This window comes from Schistocerca piceifrons, chromosome 11, assembly GCF_021461385.2.
Source record: "Schistocerca piceifrons isolate TAMUIC-IGC-003096 chromosome 11, iqSchPice1.1, whole genome shotgun sequence".
In the NCBI taxonomy this organism is placed as follows: Eukaryota; Metazoa; Arthropoda; class Insecta; order Orthoptera; family Acrididae; genus Schistocerca; species Schistocerca piceifrons.
Window position 1 is genome coordinate 128276982 of NC_060148.1, and position 17515 is coordinate 128294496.

The 17515-nt window shown below is 45.7% G+C and overlaps 1 protein-coding gene across 2 annotated transcripts in view; it reads left to right on the forward strand.

Annotated features, from left to right (window-relative positions):
* Nucleotides 1–17515, forward strand: part of LOC124720248 (speckle-type POZ protein-like) — an 86670-nt gene that overhangs the window by 54486 nt on the left and 14669 nt on the right. The window lies entirely within an intron of this gene.

Sequence of the window (17515 nt, forward strand, 5' to 3'; positions counted from 1 at the left end):
TCAGTGCGAACAAGAGGTGACCGAGACGTGTAACCGATGGCACCCCATACCATCACGCCGGGTGATACGCCAGTATGGCGATGACGAATACACGCTTCCAATGAGCGTTCACCGCGATGTCACCAAACACGGATGCGACCATCACGATGCTGTAAACTCAACCTGGATTCATCCGAAAAAATGACGTTTTGCCATTCGTGCACCCAGGTTCGTCGTCGAGTACACCATCGCAGGACCTCCTGTCTGTGATGCATCATCAAGGGTAACGGCAGCCACGGTCTCCGAGCCGATAGTCCGTGCTGCTGCAAACGTCGTCGAACTGTTCGTGCAGATGGTTGTTGTCTTGCAAACGTCCCCATCTGTTCAGAGATCGAGACGTGGCTGCATGATCCGTTACAGCCATGCAGATACGATTCCTGTCATCTCGACTGCTAGTGATACGAGGCCGTTGGGATCCAGCACGGCGTTCCGAATTACCCTCCTGAACTCACCAATTCCATATTCTGCTAACAGTCATCGGATCTCGACCAACGCGAGCAGCAATGTCGCGATACGATAAACCGAAATTGCGATAGGCTACAACCCGACCTTTATCAGAGTCGGAAACGTGATGGTACGCATTTCTCCTCCTTACACGAGGCATCACAACAACATTTCACCAGGCAACGTCGGTCAACTGCTGTTTGTGTATGAGAAATCGGTCGGAAACTTTCCTCATGTCAGCACGTTGTAGGTGTCGCCACCGGCGCCAACCTTGTGTGAATGCTCTGAAAAGCTAATCATTTGCATATCACAGCATCTTCTTCCTGTCGGTTAAATTTCCCGTCTGTAGCACGTCATCTTCGTGGTGTAGCAATTTTAATGGCGAGAAGTGTATTTTCCCCAGTGTTTCGGCGTATATTTGCAATTTCGTTTTCGCTTTCTGTTGATGGGAGTCAGCCTATACAAATTCATGTGACGCCACTGTCAGTGAGAAACGTCAGTGTGTTTCCTGTTACAAACAAAATCTGTGTCCATAGTCCGTATTAATACAGGGTGTGCATTAAGTCCGGGAACACTCTCAATTATTCATTTCACAAGAACCAGACATTGTAGAGATATCGCACATACGTCATTTTGAAGAGAACCGTGAAAGTTTTTTTTTTCATGTATAGGGCCACAGTTTAGTTTGGTAATTTGCCGATAGTCAGCGCTAGTCGCAAACACGGCGAGTTCAGGTGCGGAGCGAGCTTTCTGTGTGTTGGAGTTTGGCAAAAACAAGTGTGCTACAGCTGTTCGACGGATGTTTAGAACCAAGTACGGTAAGAATCCACCAACAAGGAACGCCACTTACCACTGGCACAACAAATTCATTGCTTGTGCCCAGGAAAGAGGAGAGGATGTCCCAGTGTGAGTGAAAGTGAATGTGGAGTGCGTACGAGACACATTCATAAAGAGTCCAAAGAGATCGGTGCGCCGTGCATCCCGTGAACTTTAAATGGCTCCAATGACAGTGTGGAAAGTCCTGCGTTTAATTTTTAGCAACGAAGCCCCTTTTCATACTAATGGGTAAGTGAACAGGGATAATTGTCGAATCTGGGGTACAAAGCATCCACACGAATGCATTGAATTTGAGCGTGATTCCCCAAAGGTAAATGTTTTTTGTGCCTTGTCATGTCGAACACCGTACAGGCTGCTGTTCTCCGCCGAGAGCACTGTCACTGGATATTCCAACTCGGACAAGTTGCAGCAATGGCTGATGCTTCGAATGCAATCGGACTCTCCGTTCATCTTTCAGCAGGATGGGGCTCCAACCCATTTTCATGATGATGTTCGTGGGTACCTGAACACAGAGCTGCCGCATCTATGGATAGGCCGTGCTGCAAAAGGGGACAGCTGTTTCATGACATGGCCTGCCCGGCCACCAGGTCTCACTCCATGTGACTTTCTTCTGTGGGGACACATTAAAGATCTGGTGTGTGTACCGCCTGTACCACGTGATGTAGCAGAGCTCCGGGAGAGAATACGGGAAGCGACTGCCACAGTCGACGATGCCGTGCTGGGACGGGAATGGCGAGAATTCCATTGCCGTATTCTAGTCTGCCGGGTCACTCATGGTTCGCATATCGAATGTTTGTAAAAAATACTTTTACAGTTTCTCTTCAAAAGGCAATATGTATGACATCTGTACAATCTATAGTTTTTGTGCAAAAAATAATTGAAAGTGTTCCCAGACTTTATGTACACCCTGTATTATAGCTCTAAAAGTACAGGGTTATTACAAATGATTGAAGCGATTAAAGCTCTACAATAACTTTATTATTTGAGATATTTTCACAATGCTTTGCACACACATACAAAAACTCAAAAAGTTTTTTTAGGCATTCACAAATGTTCGATATGTGCCCCTTTAGTGATTCGGCAAACATCAAGCCGGTAGTCAAGTTCCTCCCACACTCGGCGCAGCATGTCCCCATCAATGAGTTCGAAAGCATCGTTGATGCGAGCTCGCTGTTCTGGCACGTTTCTTGGTAGAGGTGGTTTAAACACTGAATCTTTCACATAACCCCACAGAAAGAAATCGCATGGGGTTAAGTCGGGAGAGCGTGGAGGCCATGACATGAATTGCTGATCGTGATCTCCACCACGACCGATCCATCGGTTTTCCAATCTCCTGTTTAAGAAATGCCGAACATCATTATGGAAGTGCGGTGGAGCACCATCCTGTGGTACGTTTAGCTCCCTGCTTGCTTTATTCGTCGACTTCCGCGAGCTACGCGTGAAACTTGCCCGCACGCGTTCAACCGTTTCTTCGCTCACTGCAGGCCGACCCGTTGATTTCCCCTTACAGAGGCATCCAGAAGCTTTAAACTGCGCATACCATCGCCGAATGGAGTTAGCAGTTGCTGGATCTTTGTTGAACTTCGTCCTGAAGTGTCGTTGCACTGTTATGACTGACTGATGTGAGTGCATTTCAAGCACGACATACGCTTTCTCGGCTCCTGTCGCCATTTTGTCTCACTGCGCTCTCGAGCGCTCTGGCGGCAGAAACCTGAAGTGCGGCTTCAGCCGAACAAAACTTTGAGTTTTTCTACGTATCTGTAGTGTGTCAATGAATGGAGCTACAGTGAATTTATGAAATCGCTTCAATCATTTGTAATAGCTTTGTACCTGTTATGCTTTCACAACTGAAACGATTTTGATAAAATTTGGTATGGAGATAGCTTGAACCCTGAGGAAGAGCATAGGCTGCCTTAGCAATTTGCATATTTTTTAGTATTATTAACAACTCTAAACGTGGTATACATTAATGTGGCCGCGCGGTTTGTGGCACCATGTCACGGTTCGCCCGGCCCCTCCTGCCGTAGGTTCGAGTCCTCCCTCGGGCAGGGTGTGTGTGTTATTCTTAGCTCAAGTTAGTCTAAGTAGTGTGTATGTCTATGGACTGATGACCTCAGGAGTTTGGTCCCCTATGAATTCACACATATTTGAAGATGTGTGTGATGCAGATGACTCTGGCCCGACTGTCAGCGACAGTCAGTGTCTATCGATTATTCCGTGACGGTGCAAATCCAAGGTTATGCTATTCAGTGTTAACCTGCTTAGCTGAGCGATTACGTGCTTGCCTACCGTGCAGCGAGCCCGAGTTCGATTCCTACATCTACATCTACGTGATTACTCTGCTATTCACAATAAAGTGCCTGGCAGAGGGTTCAGTGAACCACACTCATGCTCTCTCTCTACTGTTCCACTCTTGAAAGGACGCGGGAAAAACGAGCACTTACATTTTTCCGTGCGAGCCCTGATTTCTCTTATTTTATCGTGATGATCATTTCTCCCTATGTGGGTGGGTGCCAACAATGTTTTCGCAATCGGAGGAGAAAACTGGTGATTGAAATTTCATGAGAAGATCCCATCGCAACGAAAAACGCTTTTGTTTTAACGATTGCCACTCCAATTCGCGTACCATGTCTGTGACACTATCTCCCCTATTTCGCGATAACACAAAACGAGCTGCCCTCCTTTGAACCTTCTCGGTGTTAACCGTCAGTCCCACCTGATGCGGGTCCCACCCCGCACAGCAAAATTCCAGAGTAGGGCGGACAAGCATAGTGTAAGCAGTCTCTTTAGTAGACCTGTTGCACCTTCTAAGTGTTCTGCCAATGAATCGCAGTCTTCGGTTTGCTCTACCCACAATATTATCTATGTGATCGTTCCAATTTAGGTTATTTGTAATTGTAATCCCTAAGTATTTACTTGAATTTACATCCCTCAGATTTTGTGTGACTTACCGCGTGATCGAAATTTTGCTGATTTCTTTTAGTACTCATGTGAATAACTTCGCACTTTCCTTTATGCAGGGTCAATTGACACTTTTCGCACCATACAGATATCTTATCTAAATCATTTTGCAAGTCGTTTTGATCACCTGATGACTTTACAAGACGGTAAATGACAGCATTATCTGCAAACAATCTAAGACGGCTACTCAGATTGTCTCCTATGTCGTCAATATAGGTCAGGAACAATGGAGGGCCTCTAATACTTCCTTAGAGAACGCCGGATGTTACTTGTGTTTTACTCAATGACTTTCCGTCTATTACTACGAACGGTGACCTTTCTGACAGGAAATCACAAATCCAGTCGCACAACTGAGGCAATACTCCGTAGGTACGTAGTTTGGTTAGAAGACTCTTGTGAGGAACGGTGTCGAAAGCCCTTTGGAAATCTAAAAATGTGGAATCATTCTGACATCTCCTGTCGATAGCACTTATTACCTTATGAGTATAAAGAGCTAGTTGTTTCACAAGAACGATATTTTCTCAATCCGTGCTCACTACATGTCAATAAATCGTTTCTTCGAGGTACTTCATTATGTTCGAATACAGTATATGTTCTAAAACCCTACTGCAAATCGAAGTTAGTGATATAGGCCTGTAATTCAGCGGATTACTCCTACTTCCATTTTTGGGTATTGGTGTGACTTGAGAAATTTTCCAGTCTTTAGGTACGTATCTTTTTGTGAGCGAGTGATTGTGTATAACTGCTAAATATGGATCTGTTTTATCAGCATACTCTGAAAGGAACCTGACTGGTATACAATCTGGACCGGAGGCATTGCCTTTATTAAGTGAGTTAAGCTCCTTTGTTACACCATCTACTTCTATGTTTCTCATCTTGACAGTTGTTCTTGATTGGAATCCAGGAATGTTTATTTAGTCTTCTTTGGTGAAGGAGTTTCTGAAAACCTTGTTTAATAACTCTGCTTTAGTGGCACTGTCATCAGTGACTTCACCGTTGTTATCGCGCAGTGGAGGTATAGATTGCGTCTTGCCACTGGTGTGCTTTACGTACGACCAGAATCTCTTTGGGTTTTCTGCCAGATTTCGAGACAGAATTTCGTTGTGGAAATTATTAAAAGCATCTCGCATTGAAGAACGCACCATATTTCGAACTTCTGTAGAACTTCGCCAATCTTGGGGATTTTGCGTTCTTTTAAATTTGGCATGCTTTTTTCGTTGCTTCTGCAACAACGATCTGACCCGTTTTGTGTACCATGAGGGATCAGTACCATCACTTATTATTTTATGTGGTATATATCTCTCAATTGCTGTTGATACTACCTGTTTGAAGTCATTCCACATCTTTTCTACGATTACGTGATCAGATCGGAAGGAGTGAAGACTGTTTCTAAGGAAAGGCGTTAAGAGCATTTTTATCAGCTTTTTTAAATAGATATACTTTGCGTTTCTTTTTGATGGTTATAGGTGTTACGGTATTCAACCCAGCAGCTACTGCCTTGTGGTCGCTAATCCCTGTATTCGTCACAACACTCACTATTTGACCAGGATTATTTGTTGCTAAAAGGTCAAGTATGCTTTCGCAACCATTTACGCTTCGAGTGGGCTCATGAACAAATGGTTCAAAATAATTTTCTGAGAAAGCATTCAGTACAATTTCGGATGACGATTTTTGCCCGTGCCGGCCAGTGTGGCTGAGCGGTTCTAAGCGCTACAGTCTGGAACCGCACGACCGCTACGGTCGCAGGTTCGAATCCTGCCTCAGACATGGATGTGTGTGTGTCCTTAGGTTAGTTAGGTTTAAGTAGTTCTAAGTTCTAGGCGACTGATGACCTCAGAAGTTAGGTCGCATAGTGCTCAGAGCCATTTGAACCATTTTTGACTACTGAGGTCGCTGATTTGGAGTACCTTGCAATAGGTGGCATCCTCTTGGTAAAATAGTCCCCCATTCGGATCTGCGGGAGGGGACTACTCGAGAGGACGTCATTATCAGGAGAAAGGAAACTGGGGTTCTACGGATCGGAGTGTGGAATGTCAGATCCCTTAATCAGGCAGGTAGGTTAGAAAATCTGAAATGGGAAATGGATAGGTTAAAGTTAGATATAGTGGGAATTAGTGAATTTCTGTGGTAGGAGGAACAAGACTTTTGGTCAAGTGAATACAGGGTTATAAATACAAAATCAACTAGGGTAATGCAGGAGGAGGTTTAATAATGAATAAAAAATGGGAGTGCAGGTAAGCTGTTACAAACAGCATAGTGAACGCATTATTGTGGCCAAGATAGATACGAAGCCCACGCCTACTACAGTAGTACAAGTTTATATGCCAACTAGCTCTGCATATGACGAAGAAATTGAAGAAATGTATGATGAAATAAAAGAAATTATTCAGATTGTGAAGGGAGACGAAAATTTAAGTCATGGGTGACTGGAATTCGATAGTAGGGAAAGCAAGAGAAGGAAACGTAGTAGGTGAATATAGATTGCGGTTAAGAAATGAGAGGATGCTGCCTGGTAGAATTTTGCACAGAGCATAGCTTAATCATTCGTAACACTTGGTTCAAGAATCATAACAGAAGGTTGTATACATGGAAGAAGCTTGGAGATGCTCGAAGGTTTGAGACAGATTACATAATGGTAAGACATAGATTTAGGAACCAGATTTTAAATTGTAAGACATTTCCAGGGGCAGATGTGGACTCTGACCACAATCTATTAGCTATGAACTGTAGATTAAAACTGAAGAAACTGCAAAAAGGTGGGAATTTAAGGAGATGGGACCTGGATAAACTGAAAGAACCAGAGGTTGTACAGTTTCAGGGAGAGCATAAGGGAACAATTGACAGGAATGGAGGAAAGAAATGCAGTAGAAGAAGAATGGGTAACTCTGAGGGATGAAGTAGTGAAGGCAGCAGAGGATCAAATAGGTAAAAAGACGAGGGCTAGTAGAAATCCTTGTGTACCAGAAGAAATATTGAATTTAAATGATGAAAGGAGAAAATATGAAAACGCAGTAAATGAAGCAGGCAAAAAGGAATACATACGTCTCAAAAATGAGATCGACAGGAAGTGCAAAATGGCTAAGCAGGGATGGCTAGAGGACTAATGTAAGGATGTAGAGGCTTATCTCACTAGGGGTAAGTTAGGGCCTACAGGAAAATTAGACTTTTGGAGAAAAGAGAACCACTTGTATGAATATCAAGAGCTCAGATGGAAACCCAGTTCTAAGCAAAGAAGGGAAAGCAGAAAGGTGGAAGGAGTATATAGAGGGTCTATACAAGGGCGATGTACTTGAGGACAATATTATGGAAATCGAAGAGGATGTAGATGAAGATGAAATCGGAGATATGATACTGAAAGACCTAAGTCGAAACAAGGCCCCGGGAGTAGACAACATTCCTTTAGAACTACTGTCAACCTTGGGATAGCCAGTCCTGACAACTCTCTACCATCTGGTGAGCAAGATGTATGAGACAGGCGAAATACCCTCAGACTTCAAGAAGAATATAATAATTCCAATCTCAAAGAAAGCAGGTGTTGACAGATGTGAAAATTACCAAACTATCAGCTTAATAAGTCATGGCTGCAAAATACTAACGCGAATTCTTTACAGACAAATGAAAAAACTGGTAGAAGCCGACCTCGGGGAAGATCAGTTTGGATTGTGTAGAAATATGGGAACACACGAGACAATACTGACCGTACGACTTATCTTAAAAGATAGATTAAGGAAAGGCAAACCTATGTTTCTAGCATTTGTAGACTTAGAGAAAGCTTTTGACAATGTTGACTGGAATACTCTCTTTCAAATTCTGAAGGTGGCAGGGGTAAAGTACAGGGAGTGAAAGACTATTTACAATTTGAACAGAAACCAGATGGCAGTTGGCCGGCCGGAGTGTCCAAGCGGGTCTAGGTGCTTCAGTCAGGAACCGCGCGACCGCTACGGTCGCAGGTTCGAATCCTGCCTCCGGCATGGATGTGTGTGGTGTCCTTAGGTTAATTAGGTTTAAGTACTTCTAAGTCTAGGGGACTGATGACCTCAGATGTTAAGTCCCATAGTGCTCAGAGCCATTTGAACCATTTTTTATGCCTGCCGCCGGCTTTAAACGTATAATTTTTGCAGCATATCGAGGGTAGATTGAAGTCACCACCGACTATAATTGTATGAGCGGGGTACTTATTTGAAATGAGACTCAAGTTTTCTTTGAACTGAACTGTTCAGCAACTATATCTTCTGAGTTGGGGGTCTTTTTGGATCGGGCCCTTCCACACCCACACCAACGTGGTGAGCAAACCACAAGTTCTACTGTCACCTCTGCATAACATATTAGTTTTTGAATCAGGAGTCACATGATGTGGGCTGTGTTTTCCATGCGTCTTGGTTAGATTACTCATTAACATGGTCCATCAGGACATAGAAAGTGGACGAAAGCGATCGAAGGGTAGCGGTTGTAAGGGCAGAGGAGAAAAAGTGCCAAAGCAAGCGCCAAGGGAAAAAAACCTCAGCGACAGTAGGACGGGTAGTAAAGGCAGTAGCGGCTCGCTGTCTGCGACAGTGCATGCAAGGTATGGTTATGTTAGTGAGAGGTATCGTGCATCGTTACCTTTGTCGTTGCTGGAGCTCGTTGCGGTGCTTGCTGCAGTTGCTGCGTCCCTGCAACAGTTAAAGGTCGTCATACATTAGTGGGCGATCGGTCATAGATTGGCTCACAGTGTAGGAGGTGTGTGTGGCTGGTTTGCTTGCTGTGTGCAGTACGGTTTCCCTGCGGTTGCCTGTTTTTTTCGGCGGGTCGAGCATCTGGGGTTACCAGTAGTAGCTGTGTTGCAGGGGCTCGCCAGTACTGTCGTGTTAGCGTGCTATGGACCATAGATGTTTAGTTCCTTGCCAATAGGATCTTTGGTCTATTATGTTCCCATCCATGGAGGAGGAGGATATTGGTGTTTAACGTCCTGTCGACAACAAGGTCATTAGAGACGGAGCACATGCTCGGATTAGGGTTGCATGGGGAAGGAAGTCGGCCGTGCCCTTTAAAAGGAACCATCCCGGCATTTGCCTGGAGTGACCTAGGAAAATCACGGAAAACCTAAATCAGGATGGCCGGACGCGGGATTGAACCGTCGTCCTCCCGAATACGAGTCTAGTGTTTTCCATCTATGGTTGTGGTCGTAGTTACCCAGAGAAAGGATAAACGGGTTGCGCGAGTGTCTCGTGTTATTGTACAGTCGTGTGGAGAGTTTTTGGAATCGGTAAAACGATCCTATTAATAGTTTAGTCCGATTGTCAGATATAACCTCTACCCATACTATTTCACATGAACTATCTCCTTCAATTTCGCTACAAGGCAAGCTACCTCTGACAGCAATAAATACTCCACCACCAACTGTATTTAATCTCTGAACACTGTTAGATCGTTTGTAGTGGACTCCTGACCTGTTAACCGGAACCCAGAAACCCACCACCCAATGGTGCAAGTTAAGGATTCTGCAGCCTACACGGTCACAGAACCGTTGAGCCTCTGATTCAGACCCTCCACTCGGCTCTGCACCACAGTCATTTCTATCGACGATGCTCCAGATGGAGAGCTCCGCCTTAATCTCGGAATCAAGACTGGCAGTCTTTACCATTTCTGCTAGCCGCCCGAAACCAGACAGAATATGGTCCGATCCAAAGCGACACACGTCATCGGTAGCGACATGAGCCACCACCTGCAGTTGGCTGCACCCTGTACTCTTCATGGCATCCGGAAGCACCCATTCCACATCAGGAATGACTCCCCCTGAAATGCACACGGAGTGCACACTGGCTTCCTTCCCCTCTGTGGCAGCCATGTTCCTAAGGGGCCCCATTAAGCACCTAACGTTGGAGCTCCCAACTACCAGCAAACCCACCCTCTGTGAATGCCCAGACCTTGCAGGCCCAGAAGCTTCCTCTGGAAAAGGGTGGACAACTACATCCGGCTCAGAGACAGCGTCAGCCACAGGTAATGCCCGAAGCCTGTTCGTCAGACGAACTGGGGAGGCCCTACGATTGGCCCATCGGAAAGTTTTTCGCTGCCTGCCAGACTTTGGAATGATCTCCCACTCGACCACGGGTGAGGGGTCAACCTCAGTGCAGGCGGTACCCGGGGGGTACAGACTCCTGTCTGAAGCGCGTAAAAATATGTAACAAGCGAACAGTGTACTTGCCTTAGTAGTACCAGGAACTAGCGGTACGCTCTCGCTGAGGATCTGACAATTCCAGGCCGAATTATGAGTTTTCTCGACCTGTGGAATGGATGTTGTGTTGTTCTCAACATCCTCTCATCATCTCTGACGCGCAAGTCGCCCAGCGTGGCGCCACCAGAAATAAGACGTGTACACGGCGGCCGAACTCCACCGCAACAATGCCACACGATCATTTCATTTCATGCTATTTAACTGTTGCACCACCTCGTATTTCTAAAGAGTTTTGGTAGAGATACAACAATAAAATCGGTCAGTAAGCCCGACAACCATTTTTCAAAACTATTACTATAACCGTCCCAAAGTTAAGTGTGATTTGGCACATCGTTCTGAGAGAGGTCAAGCTGTTGAAACTGTTGGATGTGAGGTCCGTCATTTATGCAAAACACCGTTTTTTCTCAGTTATTTGTGGAAAATACTTGTCATAGTTACGTGCACATCACAACACGTCAGCATGATGCGGAGAATGGAAGTGCTTGCCACACGAAAACGTAAGTAAAAACGAATATAGGCGTGAAAACATGGCGACAAACTAAATTACATTCTAGAAGATAGGTTAACTCCCAGAAAAAAAACTTTCTCATCAACATCGTTTGGCTGCAGAAGACAAGCTACTTGTAGTAATTAACACACAAGTGATCCAGAAAAATTCATGCACACCAAATGTAAACGTATTTACAAAAAGAAACGATCTATTGTTTGAATTAAAGATGCCCATAATTTTATAATCATTTAACAAAAAACGTTCACATTACAGAACAGATAAAAACGAAAAGCCACTGATGATGGCACAGTGGTGCCGAAACATGTTTGGGTACTGAGAAAAAACGGTGTTTTGCACAACTGGCGGACCTCACATCCAACAATTTTTAACTCCAAAAACGGCCAACACAAGAAGCTGCATATCAAAATGATGAGTACAAGCTGTTAGCTATTCGAATACAACACACCTCAGAGGAATCTCATGTCTGCTGGAACTTGGATGCAGAACGTCAGGCGGCCTTAAGGACTACAGAGACACTAGAACAGTCACAACCCCATCGCATTTTAGACACTGAGCGTCATGTGTCTCTTACAGCTTCCAAAACGCTGAAGGCTCATAATGTAGGAGTCATTGAAACCCTGTACAAGGAACAGGGAATTGTACCACTGCATATGGAACGAAGGAGGTTTATGGTTAGACTGCGTACTAAAACTGCTCTACATGAGCCAGAGGAATACCAAAAGTTCTACTTCTGCACAAAATGATCGAGGCGTTTCTTTAAATATAATTAGAAAATATATTGCACGCTCTCAGATTTGACATACAGCAAAATAAGACACACATGCATTACATATCTACACGCGGGCACTAAAAAACTCAGCTCCATCCGAACAGACGATGAAGGCCCAGTGGTACCGATCGGCCGCCGTGTCATCCTTAGCCCAAAGCCGTCACTGGATGCGGATGTGGAGGGGTATGTGGTCACCACATCGCTCTCTGTCATTTGTTAGTTCACGAGACCGGAGCCACTACTTCTCAATTATGTAGGTCCTCAGTTTCCCTCACAATGGTTGAGTGCACCCCATCTGCCAACAGCGCTCAGCAGCCCAGATGGCCACCCATCCAAGTGGCAGGAACTGGCGTTACCACTGCGGCAAGGCTGTACGCACTGCATACATTTTTTATACATACGTCTCTATATTAGTACAGTACTGGCCATTAAAATTGCTACACCAAGAACAAATGCAGATGATAAACGGGTATTCATTGGACGAATATATTATACTACAACCGACATGTGATTACATTTTTACGCAATTTGGGTGTATAGATCCTGACAAATCAGTACCCGGAACAACCACCTCTGGCCGTAATAACGGCATTCATGCGCCTGGGTATTGAGTCAAACAGAGCTTGGATGGCCTGTACAGGTGCAGCTGCCCATGCAGCTTCATCACGATACCACAGTTCATCAAGATTAGTGACGTGAATTGTGACGAGCCAGTTGCTCGGCCACCATTGACCAGACGTTTTGAGTTGGTCAGAGATCTGGAGAATGCGCTGGCCGAGGACAGCAGTCGAACATTTTCTGTATCCAGATAGGCCCGTACAGGACCTGCAACATGCGGGCGTGCATTATCCTGCTGAAATGTAGGGTTCCGCAGGGATCGAATGAAGGGTAGAGCCACGGGTTGTAACATAACTGAAATGTAACGTCCACTGTTCAAAGTGCCGTCAATGTGAACGAGAGGTGATCGAGACGTGTAACCAATGGCACCCCATACCATCACGCCGGGTGATACGCCACTATGGAGATGACGAATACACGCTTCCAATGTGCGTTCACTGCGATGTCGCCAAACACGGATGCGACCATCATGATGCTGTAAACAGAACCTGGATTCATCCGAAAAAATGACGTTTTGCCATTCGTGCACCCAGGTTCGTCGTCGAGTACACCATCGCAGGCGTTCCTGTCTGTGATGCAGCGTCAAGGGCAACGGCAGCCACGGTCTCCGAGCTGATAGTCCCTGCTGCTGCAAACGTCGTCGAACTGTTCGTGCAGATGGTTGTTGTCTTGCAAACCTATCCATCTTTTGACTCAGGGATCGAGACGTGGCTGCACGATCCGTTACAGCCATGCAGATAAGATGCCTGTCATCTCGACTGCAAGTGATACGAGGCCGTTGGTTTCCAGCACGGCTTTCCGTATTTTCCTCAGTCATAGGATCTCGACCGAGGCGAGCAGCAACGTCGCGATACGATAAACCGCAATCGCGTAAGACTACAATCGGACGTGATGGTACGCATTTCTCCTCCTCACACGAGGCACCACAACGCCGGTCAACTGCTGTTTGTGTATGAGAAATCGGTTGGAAACTTTCCTCATTTTAGCACGTTGTAGGTGTCGCCACCGGCGCCAACCTTGTGTGAATGCTCTCAAAAGCTAATCATTTGCATATCTGGGCATCTTCTTCCTGTCGGTTAAATTTCGCGTCTGTAGCACGTCATCTTCGTGGTGTAGCAATTTTAATGGCCCGTTGTGTACATACGCAGGCATTTTCTAAAACTACTAGCTTGCTTACTCACAATCCGTCATAATTTCAAAACCATTTATAAGTGGGCGAAGCAGTGGCTAACAGCCAGTAACTTTAAAAGCTGAATTTTACATTCCCATTTATGTAGAAGGAGAAGCAGGTCTCCGCCGGTCGCCAGTAAATTGCTGGTCATATTCAGGACTTTGTGTAGAAGTTTGGCACAGTGATGCAGTGCAGTTCAGTTACCATACGGTTCAACGATGCGCAGCCGGACAGGAGACCACATCAGTCAACAGTAAAATTACGTCTTGATGTATCCTAAGGCCGTGATGCGGACTCGTCGGCAAACGTTACGAATCGAATGTCCGAAATTCGTACAGGAGCCTCGCTGATATGTTCATTCTTGGAAGTGTGCCGTTTGTAAAGAGCCAAAGAAACTGGTACACCTGTCTAATACCGTGTAGGGCCGCCGCGAGCACGCAGAAGTGCCGCAACACCACGTGGCATGGACCCGACTAACGTCTGAAACAGTGCTGGAGGGAGCTGGCGGCTTGAATCCTGCAGGGCTGTCCATAAATCCGTATGAACCGGTGAATTTTTACTTTAAAAATCTTTTCCTAAAGAATTTGCTTTATTTACTGGCGATTCATTAAGAACATTGACACATTTAACCACACTAGGTGAGCGTGGAAGTAATTGCCAGCAAGTAACTGATGGAAAATGTGAATTTATTCCTAAAAGCCTTTTCAAAACAGATTTAAAATTACAAGCAGAAAGCACACTCGAAATACCAAGTCACAATTGAAACATCACCTTAGAAAATTTATGAATCTGCTGAAACCTCTTACGTTATTTGATTTTCAAACAGTTGAGCAGAACTGAACGTTCTCAGACATTTCTCACTTTACTTATTCTGATCATCACTAAATTGGCACACAATATTTTTAGCGGAACGCAGTCTGACTTTCAATAATCAAAAAAATGAGTCTGAGCACTATGGGACTGAACATCTATGGTCATCAGTCCCCTAGAACTTAGAACTACTTAAACCTAACTAACCTAAGGACATCACAAAACACCCAGTCATCACGAGGCAGAGAAAATCCCTGACCCCGCCGGGAATCGAACCCGGGAACCCGGGCGTGGGAAGCGAGAACGCTACCGCACGACCACGAGCTGCGGACAACTTTCAATAATCCGTACAAAAGAATGGCCCTGACTAACAATAACCTATACCTTTCACGAGTCACTTACCTCACAAAAATCTTCGTTATCAGAACTACTGCAATACAGCGAGCGCCAATACTGCCAGCTAAATAAAAGATTCTAATTACTGAAGGCACTAACTACTGATAGGGATAGTTAGCAAATGAAAGATTTTGATAGAGAACAAACAATGTATTTACCTTAATAGTGTCCAAAAGTCTATATATATATATATATATATATATAAAGTTCATGACATCTAGTCTTACAAATTTACTGTCTCTGATGGACAGACGTCCAGATCATCCCCTCTCAAAACTCCGCCATCTCTCTCCCCACATCCACCTCTGCTGGCGGCTCACCTCCAACTGCGCAACGCTACACGCTGTTCACATCCAACTGCCCAACACTACAATAGCGAATATTCCAACAATGCCAACCAGCCACAGGCAGCACACAGCACAGTCAGTGATTTTCATACAGAGCGCTACATGGCGTTACCAATAAATAAACCTAAACAGCCTACTTACACAATTTAACAAATGTGAATTTTATTCCTAAAAGCCTTTTCAAAACAGATTTAAAATTATAGGCAGAAAAGCACACTCGAAATATCAAGTTACAGTTTTATTTAGAGGCAAGAACAATATTAACAGTAGGAGCCTTCAGGCTGTGGACCTTGCCTGCTACCTTTCAACACGGCCGTAGTAATGACCGCTCACAACAACCTCTGAAAGAGTACACTGGTGCAAATCTGCAACACACCAGATTACTTTGAACAAAAAAATTTTAACGACTCACACAAACATGTAAACAATGCACCCCGTAAGAGGAATGGAAATGGTACAACCCTCAAATTATTTGCCACCGAAAGTGCAATTTTTTTTATGGACACTTATGATGGAAGGGTAGCAAGCTTAGAACCTAAAATAACTATTTAAATAAATTCGGCCTTTAAGCAATAAATTCGTTAACACGGTATCCGACAAACATGACAGAGGCAGACCGACAGACAGACAGACAGACAGACAGACACTGACTGCCCGACACTGAGCCGGCTGACCAACTGACTAGACTCAGACTGAGAGACTGACCTGCCTGACCAACTGCCTCCGACTGACTGACTGACTGACTGACCGACCGACTGACTCAGTGGCGAGCTCATAGCGCCCCTTAAATGCATGTGAACAGGCAACCTTTCCGCTTTCCCACCAGAGGGAGACACCATAGCCGCGATTGCCACAGCGGCGCCACCGCCAGAAACGGAGGGCGACTGCTTCACACTACACGCTTCGGCCCACTCTTCAAAACAGCAAATGTTACCATAGGTCACCGTAACAGTGCGAGGGGGTGGAGGCATCCCAGATATGCCCAATAATGTTCTTGTCTGGGGTTTGGTGGCCAGCGGAGCTGTATAATCTGTCGTTCCTCATTAGTCTAGGATAATATATGGTTTAGTGTTATGAATTAACAGGGACAGTAAGTGGAATCGGTCCGAGAACATTTTTCCACACAAGCATATCGTCATTTGCAATCCCTCTTCCATCCAGTCCCCCGTCCCCCTCGTACGTTAGCTCCTTGGGCTCTCGGTAAGATCTGCAGAAGCCGACCCGGTTGGCCGTGCGGTCTAACGGACGGCTTTCCGGGCGGGAAAGAGCGCCTGGTCCTTGGCACGAATCCGCCGGGCGGATTAGCGTCGAGGTCCGGTGAGCCGGCCATTCTGTGGATGGTTTTCAAGCGGTTTTCCATCTGCCTCGGCGAATGCGGGCTGGTTCCCCTTATTCCGCCTCAGTTACACTATGTCGGCGATTGCTGCTCAAACAATTTCTCCACGTACGCATACACGACCATTACTCTACCACGCAAACTCGTCTGGTGTGAGACGTTCCCTGGGGGGTCCACCGGGGGCCGAACCGCACAATAACCCTGGGTTCGGTGTGGGGCGGCGGAGGGATGAAGTGCACTGCGGTAGTCGTCGTGGGGTTGTGGACCACTGCGGCAGCGGCGGGGACGTAGCCTCTCCGTAGCTTCTAGGTCTCCGGTTAACATACAATACAGATCTGCAGAAACGAATTTCATCTGGTGAGCGTGGAAATGAGTTTCTTCGCTACTAATTATCATACATCCCAGGTGCAGATTTTGCAATAGGAGCACCACAAGCGGTCGATTGTATCACTCGACCTTACGCCAGCCCTGTGAGAACAACATGGAGGATAACCAGTACTACAGCAGCGACTGAGCAGTGCTGCTGCATACCAGTAGCAGGCAGCAGCAGCAGCCAGGGTGGGGCGCAAGCAAGCACTGCTGCTTCAATACTGGTCATTCTTCGTGTTTTACAGTCCCTGTTAATAATTACGAGGGTTGGAACTTAAATAGTGGCAACTACTTATTCACAACCGATACAAAAGAGTTACATGTTTGCACCTGTTACTGTCCTTCAAAGTAGTCACCATCGTCTACATCTACGTTTATACTCCGCAAACCACCCAGCGGTGTGTGGTGGAGGGCACTACGTGCCACTGTCATTACCTCCCTTTCCTGTTCCAGTCGCGTACGGTTCGCGGGATAACGACTGCCGGAAAGCCCCCGTGCGCGCTCGAATCTCTCTAATTTTACATTCGTGATCTCCTCGGGAGGTATAAGTAGGGGGAAGCAATATATTCGATACCTCATCCAGAAACGCACCCTCTCGAAACCTGGACAGCGAGCTACACCGCGATGCAGAGCGCCTCTCTTGCAGAGTCTGCCACTCGAGTTTGCTACGCATCTCCGTAAAGCTATCACGGT